Below are 18267 nucleotides of genomic sequence, written 5' to 3'. Positions count from 1 at the left end.
CCAGCTTCCAGTATATTATTGCTAAGTGGGAATGCATGGTCATAGTGTGATCTTCTCATTTTTTTAAAAGGAGCTGTAAATCTATTTTCATTTTAAAATTCCTGATTTGGGAGATATTGGCACAGTTTTTCAAAACTCTGTGTAGGCTCCAGTCAGATGGGGTCCACAGAAAACAGAAACAAAACCAAAAGTCACTGTATAGGCCACTGCACAGAGGCCCCTGTTTAACCTAAGATTGCCACTGTTTGACCTAGGTTCACACTCTGAACCAGGGCTTCTCTTGTAGGTTCAGCAAGTACCAATCTTGAGGAGAGGGGCTGGGTAGGAGTTAGGAGACCTTGGTTCTGATTGTAGTTTTGCTAATTAGCTGGATGCCATTGGGCAATGGGAAACCTCTTTGAATCTCACTTTTCTGAGTTTTAAATTATGACAGTAAACTCGAGAATTTAAGGTTCTCCCTTATTCTTTATTATTTCATATATTTAAGCATGTATTTCTCTAGGACTGTGAAACAATGACCATTTATGGCTTGAGGATGTCAGGAAGTCTAACCAGTCTAGTAGGTGCTTTAGTAATAGAGGAGACCATTATGTTTTCTCTATATGTAGTTTCTTTTAGGCTATAGAGGATTCTTACCTGCTTTCCTGAACTCTTGGCATACTTGCTGCCTCCCCAGTCTTTATCTGGCAAATTGTGCACATGTTAATGATTATGTTTCTGTTTTTTCAAATAAATGGTAATTAACTCTAATGTGATGAAAGCTGTATTGATAAGGTGGGGTTTGGGGGGTATAGTTGTGGTGTGAAGGGTGGAAATAGTAAAGCTGACAGTGACAGTATTAGTTAATGAGAACATTTTTATAATTTGATTTATTTCATTGTCTTTAGTTTGAACTAATCAATTGGTGTCAGTTTTGGTGTGGGAGTAGTGATGTATTTGATGTTCATTGCTTAAAGTCAGCCGCACAAGATCACAGGATGGCTTATACTAATTACTCTAACAGCAACACTGAAATCTGAAAATCTGTGTTCTGGAATTCAGCCTATAGAGATAAGGAAAGACTGTTACTTCCTCTTTTGACTTCACATTACTTTTTTTTGAGACAAAGTCTCACTTTATTGTCCAGGCTAGAGTGCTATGGCATCAGCCTAGCTCACAGCAACCTGAAACTCCTGGGCTCAGGCAATCCTTTTGCCTCAGCCTCCCAAGTAGCTGGAACTACAGGCATGTGCCACCATGCCTGGGTAATTTTTTTAATGTATTTTTAGTTGACCAATTAATTTCTTTCTATTTATAGTAGAGACGGGGTCTCACCCTTGCTCAGGCTGGTTTCAAATTCATGACATTCAGCGATCCACCCGCCTCGACCTCCCAGAGTGCTAGGATTACAGGTGTGAACCACCATGCCCGGCCCACATTACTTATTATCTAACAGATACTTTTATAGGAAAATTAAGATTCTTCTAGAAAAATCTTAAAGACAAGGGAAATAAATTTTTCATATACTTGAAGAATACAAGTTAATGATTCACTTAATATTCATAGATCAATTATAGCATTTTAGTAAAAATATGATCATTTGGTTCTTGGCATTGCCTTTGGGATAAAGCATCTTGATGTGATTTAGTAAGAATCATACCTCTTTCCTGAAGGCCAGTGCGAATGCTTCTTTTGTGTAGATTGCTGATTTTTTAAGAGAAAACTTTGTATTTGAGTGCAATGTAATATGAGCATTTGTAATGTAGTCAGTCATGGAAATGTCTGTTTACAAGTAATTTAAGCCTCTGTGAGACTGATAAAGCAAACTTAATCCTAAATCCTTAATTAAGCAGAAGTCTAAACTGATGGAGTAATAGACAAGCAGGATTTATGTTTACATAGTAATTGCAATAATGGTCACTAATTCAGAATCCCAAAGAATCATTAATGGAAATTGTGTATGTAGTAGTTTCTTTGTAGATAGTACATAGCTATAAGTATTTAGGAGAAGAGCCTATATAAAAGGTATTTCTCTTCAGATGTATAGACTTTCTTGTATTATTTTTTATTTTATTTTACTTTTTGAGACAGAGTCTCACTCTGTTGCCCAGGCTAGAATGCCATGGCATCAGCCTAGCTCACAGCAACCTCAAATTCCTGGACTCAAGCAATCCTTCTGCCTCAGCCTCCCGAGTAGCTGGGACTACAGGCACGCGCCACCATGCCCGACTAATTTTTTCTATGTATTTTTAGTTGGCTGTTTAATTTCTTTCTATTTTTAGTAGAGATAGGGTCTCACTCTTGCTCAGGCTGGTTTCAAACTCCTAACCTTGAGCCATCCTCTTGCCTCGGCCTCCCCTCCTGCCTCGGCCTCCCAGAGTGCTAGGATTACAGGTGTGAGCCACTGCCTCCGGCCTAGACTTTCTTTTTAGCTCTAATGACAATAGTTCAGGAGGCTCTAAGTCAGCATATTATTATTTTTTTTAATATGTGCATGTATGCACACCTAATAAAAATTAGTGCTTTTTAAAATACAGTGCTTTGCACTTAGTTTAAGTCAAGCCATATGAAATTACAGTTTTTGTAGGTTAAAAAATGGTCAAATACCAACAATTGTATATGTTTCTGCCTAATAATCAGTTTTGTTGACACAAACAGCGTCAAATGATAAAATGGTAGACTGAAAAAGAACTTCGTGGATAATTCTCTTTTTGTAAGCAAAGAGAGGTAGCTTGCCCAAGATATATTCAGTTTATAGCACAGGTAAGGTTATCTGCCAATAGTGGATTTTAAATCTGACCTTGACTTATTGTTAAAAAGCCCCCCCCCCCCCCCCCCCCCCGTTTTCCTTCTATAGAAAGAAAGGCATAATCAGAAACCATGTATTTGACTGTGGTGTAATGTCCATGGAACTCTTCATAGAAATGAACATCATCACAAACACTGTCTTCACATAATAGACTTACATAGTGTAATATTTTAAAAATACTCCTCAGAATATAAGGAGAATAATAGCATAACAAAGTAAAGTTATATGTAGTTTTTTAGTCTATTGTGGTATATAAAGCTTTTAATTTAAGCTACATTTTATTAAGTAACTGATGCAAGTCAGACTGTGAGAGGCAGTTATCAATCATAATATTTGAGATGGAGGCATCAGATTTTCACTGCATTTTTGTAGAAATTTAAGGTAAAATTTTTTTTTTTTTTTGAGACAGAGTCTCACTTTGTTGCCCAGGCTAGAGTGAGTGCCGTGGCGTCAGCCTGGCTCACAGCAACCTCAATCTCCTGGGCTCAGCGATCCTACTGCCTCAGCCTCCCGAGTAGCTGGGACTACAGGCATGTGCCACCATGCCCGGCTAATTTTTTGTATATATATTTTTAGTTGGTCAATTAATTTCTTTCTATTTTTGGTAGAGATGGGGTCTCGCTCAGGTTGGTTTCGAACTCCTGACCTTGAGCGATCCGCCCGCCTCGGCCTCCCAAAGTGCTAGGATTACAGGCGTGAGCCACCGCGCCCGGCCAAAAGGTAAAATTTTATATGAGAGAATATCTTGCTGCCTTTTTGTGGTTTTGGAACAAACCTTGGGATAATAGTTTTTACTTCTATTCTATTTTCTTTTTTTTTTTTTTTTTTTCTTTTAGACCCAGGCTGCTAAGGTATAGTTTTTACTTCTAAATGTATCATGGAAATCTTTTGCTGTGTAAAAGTCGCTGAATAAAAAGTCAGGAGATTTGGTTCTCCTACCAACTAGTATGATTTTTGGATTTGTTTTGTTCATCAGTTTTCTTATTTATAAAATGAGGATGTTAGTTAGATATGTAAGATCTTTGTATCGGTTTTAGAGTATCTAGCCATTTCAGTTGCTTTACAAAATAATGGTTTATTTGTTGCTTACGTCATATACCGAGTGGCCTGTGGCTTTCATGTGACTGAGGAATTTCAGCTCCTTCCATCTGGAAGGTGTCTTGGTGTCTTCCACTGCAACTTTTGTATTAGTTAGTTGACAGCAAAGAGCCACCAGCAAGGAGAATCTCTTAAAATGTTTTGTAGTGAAGCCTATTTCTTCAGTTTACCTTACATAGACTAGAATCCAGTCACATGGTCTCAACTTCTAATTCCAAGGGAGTAGGAAATGTTGTATTTCTAAATTCCCAGAAAGAAGCCAGATTGCCACCTTTGCCATAGTCCCTTCAATTTGTATAGTTTATGATTCTATATTCACCACCAAATTCTTTCTCCTGGTGCACATTGCTTTTTGTACCTTTGATTACTCAGAATTTACTTCCAAATTTCTTGGAAGGAATTTAGTTTGTAAGTCAAAGCTGATCTTTGATGCTTGCTATATTTAGGAGCGCCACCCCTCCCCGGATGATTATATCATATATTTTTAATAGTTTTTGTTTGTGGTTTAAACTTCTCTTTTATCTCATTTTGCTTTGCTTAGTTTTGAATGATTAAAAACACATAAATTGCAAAAATCTCCCAGTGCTTGTATAAGAAATACAGTAGAATATTAAACACAACCAAAATCAGAGCCACAGAGTCGTTGTCTACCCACATTCAGTCTATCAGCCCACTAGCAGAAGGGAGAACAGACAAACCTTATACTGTCTTTTAAAGGTCAGCACATGTAGACTTTTAGACCAATAGAGAAACACATTCCAATGAGAAGGCAAAGTTCTCATTGCCTTCTGCCCACTTTAGATTAAATTTAGAGTGTCAGCAAAAGTCTTTTAGTTGATTTCAGCTGCTGTTTTAAAGTCATTTCCTCCTCCTCCTCTATTTTTTTTACTGTGATATATTATATGTGCTCTTTTTTATGTAAGTACCGCCACATGTATCCTTCCTGTTAGTTAATTTAATGAGAATAATCTAAGCCTAACTATTAAATGCATTATTTTCTTAAAATAATTAGCTCAAAATAATTCAGTAGTTCAGTTTGCATTGTATTTGGATCAACAGTTTCTTGTTTAGTTCCCCTCTAGTAAACTGCTCTCTTCCCCTGTTTTTAGTTGCCTCTTTTTTTCATATGCCATCTATACCACATGTCTGAGGTCATTCAGCTTTTTAAATTATACTATTAATTTTAGACAGTTGTTTCTAGATCTAGTGTGTTATCATCATCCTGGGATTTTGTATCATTTCTCTTATAGGTTAATGGCATTCTTTTTTTTTTTTTTAGAAAATTTAAAATTTTTAATAAATGTGCTTTGTTCACAAAATGTGAAAAAATACAACAAACACAAACGTACATTTTCAGATATGCTACCTCCCACCACTTGGCAACTATGGTAAAACTACATGATCTAATCATGATCCTGAAGATTCCAACCAAATGATTATCATTTGTTTCTGAAACACCAAATTATTTCAGAGAGCCTGCTGAGAATGTGACACGAGGCCCCTTAACTTCTTTATATCCAAATGAAATCATTCTTAAGAGTACCCATACAGTATTAGAAGGTCTTATTAACATCTCTTGTCATTACATATATGATCTGGCACCAAGCTGCAATGACTGCTTATACTTCAACACTTATACACTGAAATTGGCTTTGGTGGAATGTGTATTGGTTTAAATCTGGTGCCAACCAAATTTGAATAAGCTGAATTTACAGTAACAAATGATATAAATTCCAACAAATTTATACTAAGTGGTAGTAGGTTTTATAGAGAGACTTTTCTTTAAAGTACTACTTAAAATACATCATGCACTATGGCATTATTTCTTGGATACTGTGGCTTTTGTAGAATACTGTATTCATTTGTCATTTTCCTGGACTCTGTACTGTGACGTTCATTTTTAGAAGGGGTGCCTGGAAAATAAACTTTTTGGATTTTTGTTTGTTTGTTTGTCCTCACCTAATTTGTCCTCACCACATTTGTCCTCACCTAATTGATTAGTTGGATCTAAAAATCTAGCTTCAAAATAGTTTTTTCCTGCATTAAAGGCACCACTCCATTGTTTTCTAGCATCTAGTTGTTGGAATTAGAAATAAAGAAGCCAAACTGTTTCTCATAACTTGGTAGGTACTGCTGAGGGGAATTTTCTTTTCTTTTTTTTTTTTAAAGACAGAGTCTTGCTATTTTACCCAGGCTGGATTCAACTCCTGGGCTCAAGTGATCCTCCCGCCTCAGCCTCCTGAATAGCTGAGATTACAGGGAGGCACCACTGTACCCGACTAAGGGGAATTTTCTTTTTGTTTTCCTCTTGTCCCTCTCCTGTCCCTCCATGATGTCTGTTTCTTTCATTCCCCCTATGATCATGAAAATAGTATCTTCTGAGACTTTATTATTTTACCTTTCACAATTTTTTTTTTTTTTTGAGACAGAGTCTCGCTATGTTGCCCAGCCCAGAGTTCCATGGCATCAGCCTAGGTCACAGCAACCTCAAACTCCTGTGCTCAAGCGATCCGCCTGCCTCAGCCTCCTGAGTAGCTGGGACTACAAGCATGCGCCACCATTCCTGACTAATATATATAATATTATTTTAGTTGTCCAGCTAATTTCTTTCTATTTTTAGTAGAGACGAGGTCTCGCTCTTGCTCAGGCTGGTCTCAAACTCCTGAGCTCAAACAGTCCACCCACCTCGGCTCCTAGAGTGCTAGGATTACAGGCATGAGCCACCACGCCGGCCCACCTTTCACATTTAGACCTGCCATCCACCGGGAATTGATTTTTATATTGACTGTGTGGTAGGACTCAAAGTATCCAATTGACCCAGTATCATTTATTTAAAAGATAGTTCTTTTCCCCACTACTGTGCATTGTCACATTTGTCATATGTCAAGTATCTGTGTGCACGTGGTTGTTTGAAAAGTGTTTTCTTACACTGGCTCTTTCATGGTGGTGCTGCTACCACAATATCTTCATTACTCTATATGTTTTTAATTTCAAATGTATGAAATTGCCATACATCAGAAACTGTCATTAACTTTCGTCATTATCATATGGTTCAGTCCATTAATGAGTTTTGATATCCAGTAGCTTAAGTTCCTATAAATTTGTTCTCCAAAATTGTCTTGGAGATTGTCTTGGCTATTTTCATTTCCATATAAAATTTAGAATCAACTTTTCAGTTTGATTTAAAAAGAAATTTTAGATTTCGCTTGGGATTATGTTGAGTCTGTAGATCAGTTTGAGAATAATTGACATCTTTAAAACATTGAGTCTTCCAGTACGTGTACATGATTGTGATCCTGCCATTTATTTGTCTTTAATTTTTTTTTTTTGGTAAGAGACAACGTCTTGCTCTCTTGCTCTGTTTTGTGGACTGGAGTGTAGTGGCTTTATCATAGCTCACTGCAACCTCAAACTCCTGGGCTCAAGCAATCCACTTGCCTGAGCCTCCTGAGTCACTGGGACTATAGATGTCATTGGGACTATAGACGTCACTGGGACTATAGGTGTCACTGGGACTATAGGTGTAAGCCACCACACACAACTAATTTTTAAATTTTTTGTAGAGACAGGGTCTTGCTGTGTTGCCCAGGGTAGTCTTGAACCCCTGGTCTCAAGCCATCCTCGGCCTCCCGAAATGCTAGGATTACAGGTGTGAGCCACTATGCCCTTTTTGTTTGTTTTCTTAGTAGTAGCCATAGGTAATTTTTAAAATGCCATCGTAAATGGTATTTAAAATTTTTTAATCTTCCACTTGTTTTCATTGGCATATGGAATTCCAGTTGGGTTTTTAAAATTTACTTAGAGTTTAACATTTTTGCTAAATTCATTTACTAATTCTAATAATTCATTTCATTTTCTATGTATATATATATAGTCATGTTGCCTGAAAATAATTAGTTTTTTTTTCTTTTTACTTTATAATCTTTATGTTTTAAAAAATCCTTATGCTTTTAATTTTTTTTTCTTGGCTTATTGCACAATATTGATTAGAAGTGGCAATAGTAGACATTCTCATTTCTACCTGATCTTAAGGGAATGGTGTTTGTGGTAGGTTTTTTAAAAAAAATTTGTGGTTACCCTTTGTTAGATAAAGGATATGCTTTCTGTCCTAATCTGCTGATTCTTTTTTTCCCAGAGCCTTTTCTGACTCATTTGAGAGATAAAACTTTTATTTCTCTCCTTAATCTCTTAATGTGGTGAACTACATTAGTAGATTCTTCTAATGTTTAACCAGCTTGGTTCAAAATGTATCTTTTATATGTTACTAGATTTGGTTTGCTAATATTTATTTTAGAACTTTTTCATCCAATTCAAGGATCAGCATACTATGGCTCACACAAGTCAAGTTCAGCCTACTGCTTATTTTTGCATACTCTATAAGCTAAAAATGGTTTTCACATTTTTAAATGATTGACAGAAAATTAGAAGGAGAGAAATATTTCATGACAGGTGAACATATTGAATTCAGATTTCAGTGTCCATAAATAAAGCTTTACTGGAACACAGGCACATTCATGTACTGTCTATAGATGCTTTCACATTATAAAGGAATGTTGAGTACAAGCAGTTCTTGGCTTTTGCACAGTAGTGTAGAACATGGAAAATGGCCATGCAGGGTGAAAGTACTATGTTTCCCGGAAAATAAGACCTACTCGAAAATAAGACCTACCCATAAAATACGCCCTAGCAGGATTTCTAAGCATTTGCGCAATATAAACCCTACCCTGAAAATAAGACCTAGTGATGGGGGTGCCTATGCAGCATATGCATTTCTGCACAACCCATGCATTTCATCACGGAGTGGTAAAGAAGACGAGCAGCCCTTTTCATCTGCCCCATGGTGACAGCCACTGTCCCAGAGGTGACCGGAAAGGTGCGGGCAGCCCCACCAACAAGGTTGGCTCCCCCTGTAAGGTCCCAGCCATCCTGTGCGTGCTGCAAGCTGAGGCTTTGAGGGGAAAATAACACATCCCCTGAAAATAAGCCCTAGGGTGTCTTCTTGAGGAAAAATATATATAAGACCCTGCCTTATTTTCGGGAAAACATGGTATGTAAAGCAGTGTTAATCTGTGGGAAAAATTACAAGTTTTCTGTGACTTTTGGAAATTTTTTGTCAAAACTTTAAAAACTCTCGGTTGTCTGTTATAAATGTATAGGAAAATGAAAAAATAGAAAAACTAATATTTAGTACAGTGTTATTAAAAACATTGAGAACTAAAAGATTTTATGTCTCTGTAAAAGAACTTATCAAAAGTAGGTTGAACAGTGCCAGCCTCTTTCTTATCATATAATTTTATGATATGGAACAGGCATCTTTTCTAGTCTTTGACATTCTATAATAAGTTTGGAATAGTTTCCAACATTTTACCCTTTGTACTTTCAATATCTTTGGGAATTCTTTTTTTTTTTTTTTTGAGACAGAATCTTACTCTGTTGCCCTGGCTAGAGTGCCATGGCGTCTGCCTACATCACAGCAACCTCAAACTCCTGGGCTCAAGCTATCCTTCTGCCTCAGCCTCCCGGGTAGCTGGACTACAGGCATGTGCCACCATGCCTAGCTAATTCTTTCTATTTTTGGTAGACACGGGGTCTGGCTCTTCCTCAGGCTGGTCTTGAACTCCTGAGCTCAAACAGTCCACCGGCCTCGGCCTCCCAGAGTGCTAGGATTATTGGCATGAGCCACCACACCCAGCCTGAGATTTCTTTTGATGTGAAATTTCTTGCCAGCATCACCCCCTCTGGGACATGATCTTTTTTACCAAACCACTTTCCACATTTATGCAGGTAAGTTCACCTTCAATAAGTTCCTTTGGCTGCATACCCAGAGTCTTTTGAATGGGAGTAACAACAATATTACCACAGTGAGCTATTTCTTCTGTAACTCCATTTATGTCCAATTTGGATTTGACTTCCATTGTTGTTAGATTTTGGTTCTTTTGGCTGTACTTTCATCTATTTTGGCCAGTTCCCTCTTTCAGTTATCCATTTTTATAAACTGTCACATGGGTTTATCACTGGGAGAGGAGGCAGCACAACTGTGCTTTGCTGTCTGTGCAAGAACTGAATAACAAATGCACAGTCACAATAAAGACTTTGACAGAAGTGACATGATTGGCCATTGATCGTGATGTACATTTGTTACATGACAATTTGTAGACAGAACAGTTGGCAGGAAATTTTATATTTTATGCAGTTAATCACAGTTAATATATCGTAGTGACTAAAACTTGACTGTGTTGTTGAGAGACTTGTGTTATTTAACTCTAAACCAGGCGTCCTCAAACTACGGCCCTTGGGCCACATGTGGGTGTTTTTGCCCGTTTGTTTTTTTTTATTCAAAATAAGATATGTGCAGTGTGCATAGGAATTTATTCATAGTTTTTTTTAAAACTATAGTCCAGCCCTCCAGCGGTCTGAGGGACAGTGAACTGGCCCCCTGTTTAAAAAATTTGAGGACCCCTGCTCTAAACCATGGTAACTGAAATTCATGCATATTAGACCTCTGTAAAACAAGGACTGCCTGTAGTTGTGACAGATATTATAAGGGCTACAAAGTTTAAACTATTTATTGACTCCACAGAAAATATTTGCTGACCTCCTAAGTTCATGAGTTGATTTTTGCTTAAAAATCATTCTTTTTGTCTGTTTTTAATATCAAGGATATATTATCAATAATCATAAAATCAGCAGCACATACCTTTAGCACTTACAGTGTTCCTTCCAGGCATTATTTAAAATAATTCATATATTAGATCCCAAATTAGGTAATACTATTACCCCCAATTTACATATAAGGAAACTAAAGCAAATAGGTTAAGAAACTTGCTTGAGATCACATAGCTACTAAGTGGTAGAACCATAATTTGAACCTCTGGCAGTCTGTGCTTCTTCACTACATATATTATACTCAGATGAGCTTCATAAAATGAATTGGGGAGAATTCTTTTTTTATTTTCTCAAGTTGATGTTAGATCAGAGTTAGCTACCCCTTGATTATTTGGTAGAACTTTTATAAAACTCTTGGTTTTGTGTATATGTCTGCATATTTGGAAGATTTAAAGGTGTTTTTGGATCTCATTAATTGATTTAAGACTACCTAGGTTTTCTATTATATTTTGGATTGGTTTTGGTAATAAATTCTAGAAATTAGTGTGTTTTATCTGATTTTCAGATTTATTGGTATAATTATTTATAATCAATCCTTTCTAACTCTGCTGCATTTGTAGCATTATTCTCTTTTTCCTTCCTTAAACTGTTCATTTGTGCCTTCTTTTTTGGTCAGTTTTGCTAGAGATTTATTAGTCCCCAAAAAGGACTTTTGCTTTATTGACACTTTCTTCTGCTTCTTTGAGTTTTATTTTTGTTCATGATTTTACTTTCATCTGATTTTCTTCAAATAATTTTATTCTAATTCTTAATATAGATGCTTAACTCAATTTGCATCCCTCTTCAAAAAATATAAGCACTTGAGGCTGAAGACATCCATCAAAGTTCTCTCTAGGTAATGTATAAAAGATATATTTTGAACCACGTTAGTTAATTAAACATTAGAAGACTCTACTAATGTAATTCACCACATTAAGAGATTAAGGAGAGAAACTAAAGTTCATCTCTCAAAGTGTCAGAAAAGGCTCTGGGGAAAGAAAAAAAGACTCAGCAGATTAGGACAGAAAGCATATCAGTTTTCTTTTAACAATGTTATTTTTCTTTAGGCTCCCCGGCTCATTTGAAAGCATCTGTAAGATGTTATGTAAGGTAAGGCCCTTGCCACCATTACATAATGTCTGCTAAGTACTCCTATAGAGTTTATATGTTCTCCTCCCTGCTCAGAAGAGCTAAGCTACTCAGCCCCAGTGCTGATTCTGTGCCCAGGACAAACAGTGGAAGCGCCATGAGGGTGCTTCTGGCTGTGCAGATGTCAACCTCAGCAAGAGAAGGCTGATGTGATGATATTGACCAGAACACACCTAGCAGGATCAATGTGCATTTAATCAGAACCTATGAGGTTTCAAGCTTATTATATTAGGTGCCCAGGTTAAAAGGTGAGAAAGATGCTATCCTGCCATCTAGGAATTTAAGTCCAACGGAGGATCTAGGAGGACACACATTATAAATAAATAATTACAGAATTACCAGCATAAATCCCTATGTCCTCTTTATTCTACCTTCTACTTTTCTTGATTTTCACTGATACCTTATTTAATAAAATATAGTGAAACTTCTCTTTGCTTGGAGAGGTTTTTCTTAAATGAAATAGTTCTCAGAAGCTAATAGCTAATCAAGTATCAATATTCTTCCCTTCATCTAATCTGCTTAGCACTAAGTAATCTTAAATGACATGATATACTTATTACTCCTTGACAGAGATATGTGAGCTGATACAATAGAGATTTAACATTTTAATAATTACTATGAAAGTTTTACTATTTATATGATTGTAGTAACATGATGGTGGTAGCTGATCTCTTGAATAAATATTTGTTTTTGCCACATTGCATCATGTTGCTGTGCTTTTCTAAAAGCAGAGAGAACTATTTTTATTGCTCTGCCTAATAATGATAAGATGATCAGCATGGAGAGCTGGTTTGTGTGGTTACACCCTGTTGGCTTGCTTTCCATAATTGCAGACAGCATGATTGCTCTGGTACAAACTATATTTAGAAAGTAGAAGAAATGATATGAATATTCTTAATTAGTGATGACCCTTTAACCTTGAACCTATTTGTTCTTTTTCTAGTTCTGAAGAGTTTTTGTAGTTTTAGAACCTCTGAGTCATTTCAAATCAGATTTGGTTTTTAGTAACTTCCATCATACCATTTTAGAACTGTGTGTTTAGCTAGCCCTTGTTTAATTGGCTTTTGTTGTTTTGGCTTGTCTCCTGTGTAAAGTAATCCACTAAGAGCAGAGAAGAGGGGCAGGGGGGGCATGGGCAATATACGTAACCTTAACATTTGTACCTCCATAATATGCTGAAAAAGAAAAAGAGCAGAGAAGGTATACATATCACTTAAACATGGTCCTTCCACTTTGAGACCTAGCAGTTTGGCTGGTATATAAAACTAACTACCTTATAGACCAGACTGTACTGTTATTATAAGTACATATAACTGTTATAAGTACAGTATAATGTATTAGTACTGAATAGCACTAGGAGGACAGATTCTAAAAGGGAATCACAGAAAAGATGATAGATAATTGATGTGGACTTTGATTTTAAGAGTTTAACAAATGAGGAGGAAAGAGGAAAAATTATAAAGAAAAAATAACTTTGACATGAGAAAAGAGAGAAGAGAATTTCAAGTGTGGAGAGCAAATGAGCAAGGATATAGAGTATACAGTAGTAATGTGAATGGCATGCTATAAAATGGCAGATAGTCCCATGTGACTAAAATATAGGGAGATTCTACATGGAAAGACGCTGCCGATTGTGGTGGGTGATAGGACTGGGTCTTCTAGGGGCTATGCAGCCTTGATATCACACCAAAGTGTTTGGATTAAAAAGAAAAGTCACTGGAGTACTTTAAAATCAGCTGGGATATCTTCCTGATGTTCAGGACTCTTCCCAACTGCCTCCATCCTTTATGAAGAAAAGGAATGTATAAGTGGATAGGTAAAGATAAGTATAAGTAAGTATACTTCAAAAAGTATTTGAAGTATAGTGATGTCATTGTATCCAGTAAAAGCAGAAACTGTTTTGTTGCTCTCTGCTTCTGTTTCTGGTGTTCTCTGGCTGTTACCAGGATCTTAAGTCCTAGCCTCATTTATAAGTTACTTGTTTTCTCTGAATCTCATTTTTGTTATCTGTTAAAGTGAGGGGATTGGATCCTAGATCATTTGAACTGATGTTTCAAAAAAGCCTTTAGATATCTTAAGTGGTTAGAAATAATTTTTGGATAGGTACAGGCTAACTCTGAATGTTATTCTGTGTTAATTAGAGAGAGGAAGGATAAGTGGGATAAACAGTAAAGCTTTTTAAAAATGCTTTCTCTTTTTCAAAAATTTGGGGGGGGTTATGTTTTATTGAGAATCTTTTTAAGATTTATTCTTTTTAAAATTGAGATAAAATTAAAGATTCACTCTTAAGGATGGTTATGTCAGAAATGTAAGTGCTGTGTCATTGTCATCTCTTGTTTTGGCCTATGCAACCAGACTGCAGCAGACATGCTGTCTGTATCACGTGGCTAACAGTGGGAGGTATCTAGTGTAGATGATTCTTCCTGGAAAAATAGATTGAAATTCACTTGGACAGAAATGTAGCAGGCAGGTATCTGTTTACAGATTCGAAATGGATTCAGTCAGGACTGAACACAAGCTGCCTGGATAGTTCCTGTAAGTAGGCAAGCTAAGCTGTATGTGCATATGTCTGTGCATATGTATGCAGTATTTTTATATTCAAAGGACGGGGCACCCTAAAATAGCAGAGAGGAAAGGGGCTCTCAGGGGACTAGATGGAAGTAAAATGTAACTTCTTTTAACCTGTATCAGTATGTTCTTTCATGTAGGAATGTAGCTGTGTGATAGCCTCAGCTATTCTAGTAATCAAGGGCTTTCTCCTATTGCTAATCCTATGATGAACAGGACAAATGGTGGTTACTAACAGAGCCCTGCCAAGCCTGGAAATTACATCAGTTTGTAATAGTACAATTGTTGTCCTTGAAGTATGTATGGAGGCACCTAGGTGGAAAGTTAATATATTCTACAGTGGGTTTGGAGTTTATTGCTCAGATAGTCAAGATCTTCCTGAGTTGTCTGTTACCATTTGCAAGCTTTGTTCTGAGGAGGAGCAGGAGAAATCTGATTTGCCTCAGGGATCATATCCACCTGTGAACTATGTTAGTTGGTAGCTGATTCCTCTGGACATCCTTGCTGAAGATTTGGTTTCATTTTGAAAGAAATAGCACTTTGATTGAAAGTATAAATCAAGGTTTTTTTGTTAAATAAATTAAATACAGAACACAGTCACCAGACAAATAAGGTTCAGCTTTATAATAGGCCTCTGAAAGAAATTCATTAAAAATAAATAAAACTATTTAGTAACTGAAAGCTTGCTAGGTAAATTTAAAAAAATCCAATGTTGAATATGAAATTATTATGAAGCAGGCTATACCTCTAACCATGTTAGGATTATAAATTATCTCCAGCACTGGCTGTGACGCTGGATTCCTTACAAACCTGAGGAATATGGCACTGTATTTTGGCCATAGCATTCTCAATAATGTCCTAGGATAGCAGTGTTAGTGGTAGCTTCAGAATTCTTTGTTGTTTACATCAGTCATGCAAAAAACAGTATAAAAGAAAATACTAGCCCAGATACATGTACAGTTCCATGTCTTATCTATAACCCACCCCCCAAAAGGACAGGATATCAATTATAGAGAAAACTTAAGTGAGCATTATGAGCAGTCTCCTACTTTTAATAATAATTAAAAGATTTAATATTAAATATTAAAAGATTAAATTGGTTGATTAGAACTCATAATGTACTTTTGCCTCAGAAAAGCAATATCACAAATGATAATTTTGTTTCTAGGCTAGTCCACGTCATTAAGAAGAAAGTTTTCTTTCAAAACTGACAGGAGGTGGCTGGCTCTGTGGCGCAATGGATAGCGCATTGGACTTCTAGCTAGGCCTGGTGTGGTTATTCAAAACTGACAGGAGGCATTATTTTTATTTATTTATTTATTGATTGATTGATTGATTGATTGAGACAGAATCTCTCTCTGTTGTCCAGGCTAGAGTGCCTTGGTGTCAGCCTAGCTCAGAGCAACCTCAAACTCCTGGGCTCAAGTGATCATCCTGCCTCAGCCTCCTGAATAGCTGGGACTACAGGCATGTGCCACCAGGCCCGGCTAATTTTTTTTCTATATATTTTAGTTGGCCAATTAATTTCTTTCTATTTTTAGTAGAGACGGGGTCTCGCTCTTGCTCAGGCTGGTCTCAAACTCCTGACCTTGAGCAATCCACCTGCCTTGGCCTCCTAGAGTGCTAGGATTACAGGCGTGAGCCACTGGGCCCAGCCTTTGGCATTATATTAATAACTTTCCTTTACCTCCAAGCCCCTGGACTTGCTCCTCCTACTTTGATGCCTTATCTATATCTGCTTTTTCCCCCTGAAACTTCCATGTTGCTAAATTACTTTTCTCCCTTTCACACCAACAACTCAGACACCTTCAGAGGTATGAACAATGGTCCTTCCACGGGTATATGCTTTTTTACCTACTTGTAAATTAAGAAATGGGATTCTATATGTTTTAAAAGAGAATGTTGTGTGGCTCATGCCTGTAATCCTAGCACTCTGGGAGGCCGAGGCGGGCAGATTGCTCGAGGTCGGGAGTTCGAAACCAGCCTGAGCAAGAGCGAGACCCTGTCTCTACTATAAATAGAAAGAAACTAATTGGCCAACTAATGTATATAGAAAAAATTAGCCGGGCATGGTGGTGCATGCCTGTAGTCCCAGCTACTCGGGAGGCTGAGGCAGGAGGATCGCCTGAGCTCAGGAGATTGAGGTTGCTGTGAGCTAGGCTGATGCCACGGCACTCACTCTAGCCTGGGCAACAAAGTGAGACTCTGTCTCAAAAAAAAAAAAAAAAAAAAAAAAAAAAAAAAAAAAAGAGAATGTTGGCTACTAGAAACAAATCTTGGTAGAAATTTGGCTAATTTGATAGTGTGAAATGAAAATACTTCACTGGTTAGGAAAATTGAGTATGATAGTGGGAGTTAGGCTTCTGTTCTTGCTTTTCATGAGTCTTCTTCCTTCATTTTATCTTCATAGCAACACCTTTCAAGGGGTAAATGGGGGAGGACATAGGCAGCAACAGGCCATTTGTAAACTAGATTGCCAATTTCTCATCAGACAGAATGAGCACAGAACGCAAATGAGCGGCTGTAGATGAGACTGACGTAAAAATTTGGGGAGGACTTCCTGGAGCTTAAAATGTTGCCCAAATCTTCTGTGTATTTAAGTTAGATATGAACACAATTTAATCTGTATAGATCTGTAAAGCATTTTTATTTTTAGTTCAGTAATTAATTCCAAAGTTTTTTTAACTATTTAAAATAAACCATACAACAGAGAAGGTACTTGTGACCTTATCATATATTCTTATTTACTGTTTATGAGCTCATATCTATTAATAGTGAGATGGTAGTTAAGCAACCAAGATTCTGTTCTACACTTCATCATCATGTCATAGTTTCTTCCTGCCTTAGTTTACCTATTTTTAAAACCCTTCTCAGTATATAGTCCACTTCAGGCATATGGTCAGAATAAAATATCAATGTCCAAAGTGCTATGCCTGAAAACTGTGTGTTCTCTTGGTGCCTGGTTAGATAATATGGGCTTATTTTCCAGCAGAGTGGTATCAAGTCTCCTTTGATATTAGCCAGGACCGGGTGGAGTTTCTTAGGCTCCAGTCAGATTGGCTCAAGCAGAGTACCTTGCACGGGTGAATTTGTTTTCATTCCCTCCCTTGGCCAAAAAAGCTTTTGCCTTTTAATAAACCTGAGCCTGGTTGTAATTGAAAGTACTTGATATATGAAATAGTAGTCATACATTTTTCTATTGGGGGTCTGTATGAAGTTTGTTTATTTATAGCTAACTGAAGTGATGAAATTGAATTGTAAGTAGCTTATAGAATAATCAACTTCAGGAATCATTTAACATAACACTCTCATTTTACAGATTAGGGTACTCATCCCCGGAAGGTGACTCACTCAAGGCCACAGTGAGTGTCAGATTAAACCAGTGCTTCGGTGAAGCATAGGAACTTCTGTACCCAGGTTTCAAATTCTCTTGCCTCCTCCTCACAAATCCATTTAAAGTTAACTTTATTATTTATATGGATAGAAGAGGAATAGTATAAATGGTCATTTTTTTTTAGAGTAGCTACTTCTCATTCACAAGGGTGTGTGTGTGTGTATGTGTGTATGTGTGTATATATATATATATATATATATATTTTTTTTTTTTTTTTTTAAGACACTAGAGTGCCATGGCATCCAGTCTAGCTCACAGCAACCTCAAACTCCTGGGCTCAAGCAATCCTTCTGCCTCAGCCTCCCCAGTAGCTGGGACTGTAGGCATGCACCACCATGCCTGGCTAATTTTTTCTATGTATTTTTTAGTTGGCCAATTAATTTCTTTCTATTTTAGTAAGGACAGGGTCTCACCCTTGCTCAGGCTGGTTTCGAACTGCTGACCTTGAGCGATCCGCCTGCCTCGGCTTCCTAGAGTGCTAGGATTACAGGCCTGAGCCACCACACCGGCTTGGGTTTAGTCTCTTGACTTGAGTATCTGTGCTACCACTCTTGTACTTTCTCCATTGAAATATACAGCAAAAAGCCTTTCAGGTGTTGGATTTGGGAATTGGAGGGTAGGATGG

At 37.1% G+C, this 18267-nt stretch overlaps 1 protein-coding gene across 32 annotated transcripts in view; it reads left to right on the top strand.

Annotated features, from left to right (window-relative positions):
• Positions 1-18267, top strand: part of MAP4 (microtubule associated protein 4) — a 194608-nt gene that overhangs the window by 54545 nt on the left and 121796 nt on the right. For 2 of the 32 annotated variants that reach the window (XM_076007264.1, XM_076007267.1), the window contains exon 1: positions 13653-14215. The exons of 23 other annotated variants lie outside the window; for them this stretch is intronic. The gene's annotated coding sequence lies outside the window, so the exon portion shown is untranslated. Of the gene's footprint in view, positions 1-11598; positions 11642-11669; positions 14216-18267 lie in introns of those variants that run through there. 7 more of the 32 variants (XM_076007262.1, XM_012771129.3, XM_076007213.1 and 4 more) reach the window with 6 other exon arrangements.

Source organism: Microcebus murinus, chromosome 1 (genome assembly GCF_040939455.1).
Source record: "Microcebus murinus isolate Inina chromosome 1, M.murinus_Inina_mat1.0, whole genome shotgun sequence".
Taxonomy (NCBI): domain Eukaryota; kingdom Metazoa; phylum Chordata; class Mammalia; order Primates; family Cheirogaleidae; genus Microcebus; species Microcebus murinus.
This window is presented reverse-complemented; position numbering and strand designations above follow the sequence as displayed.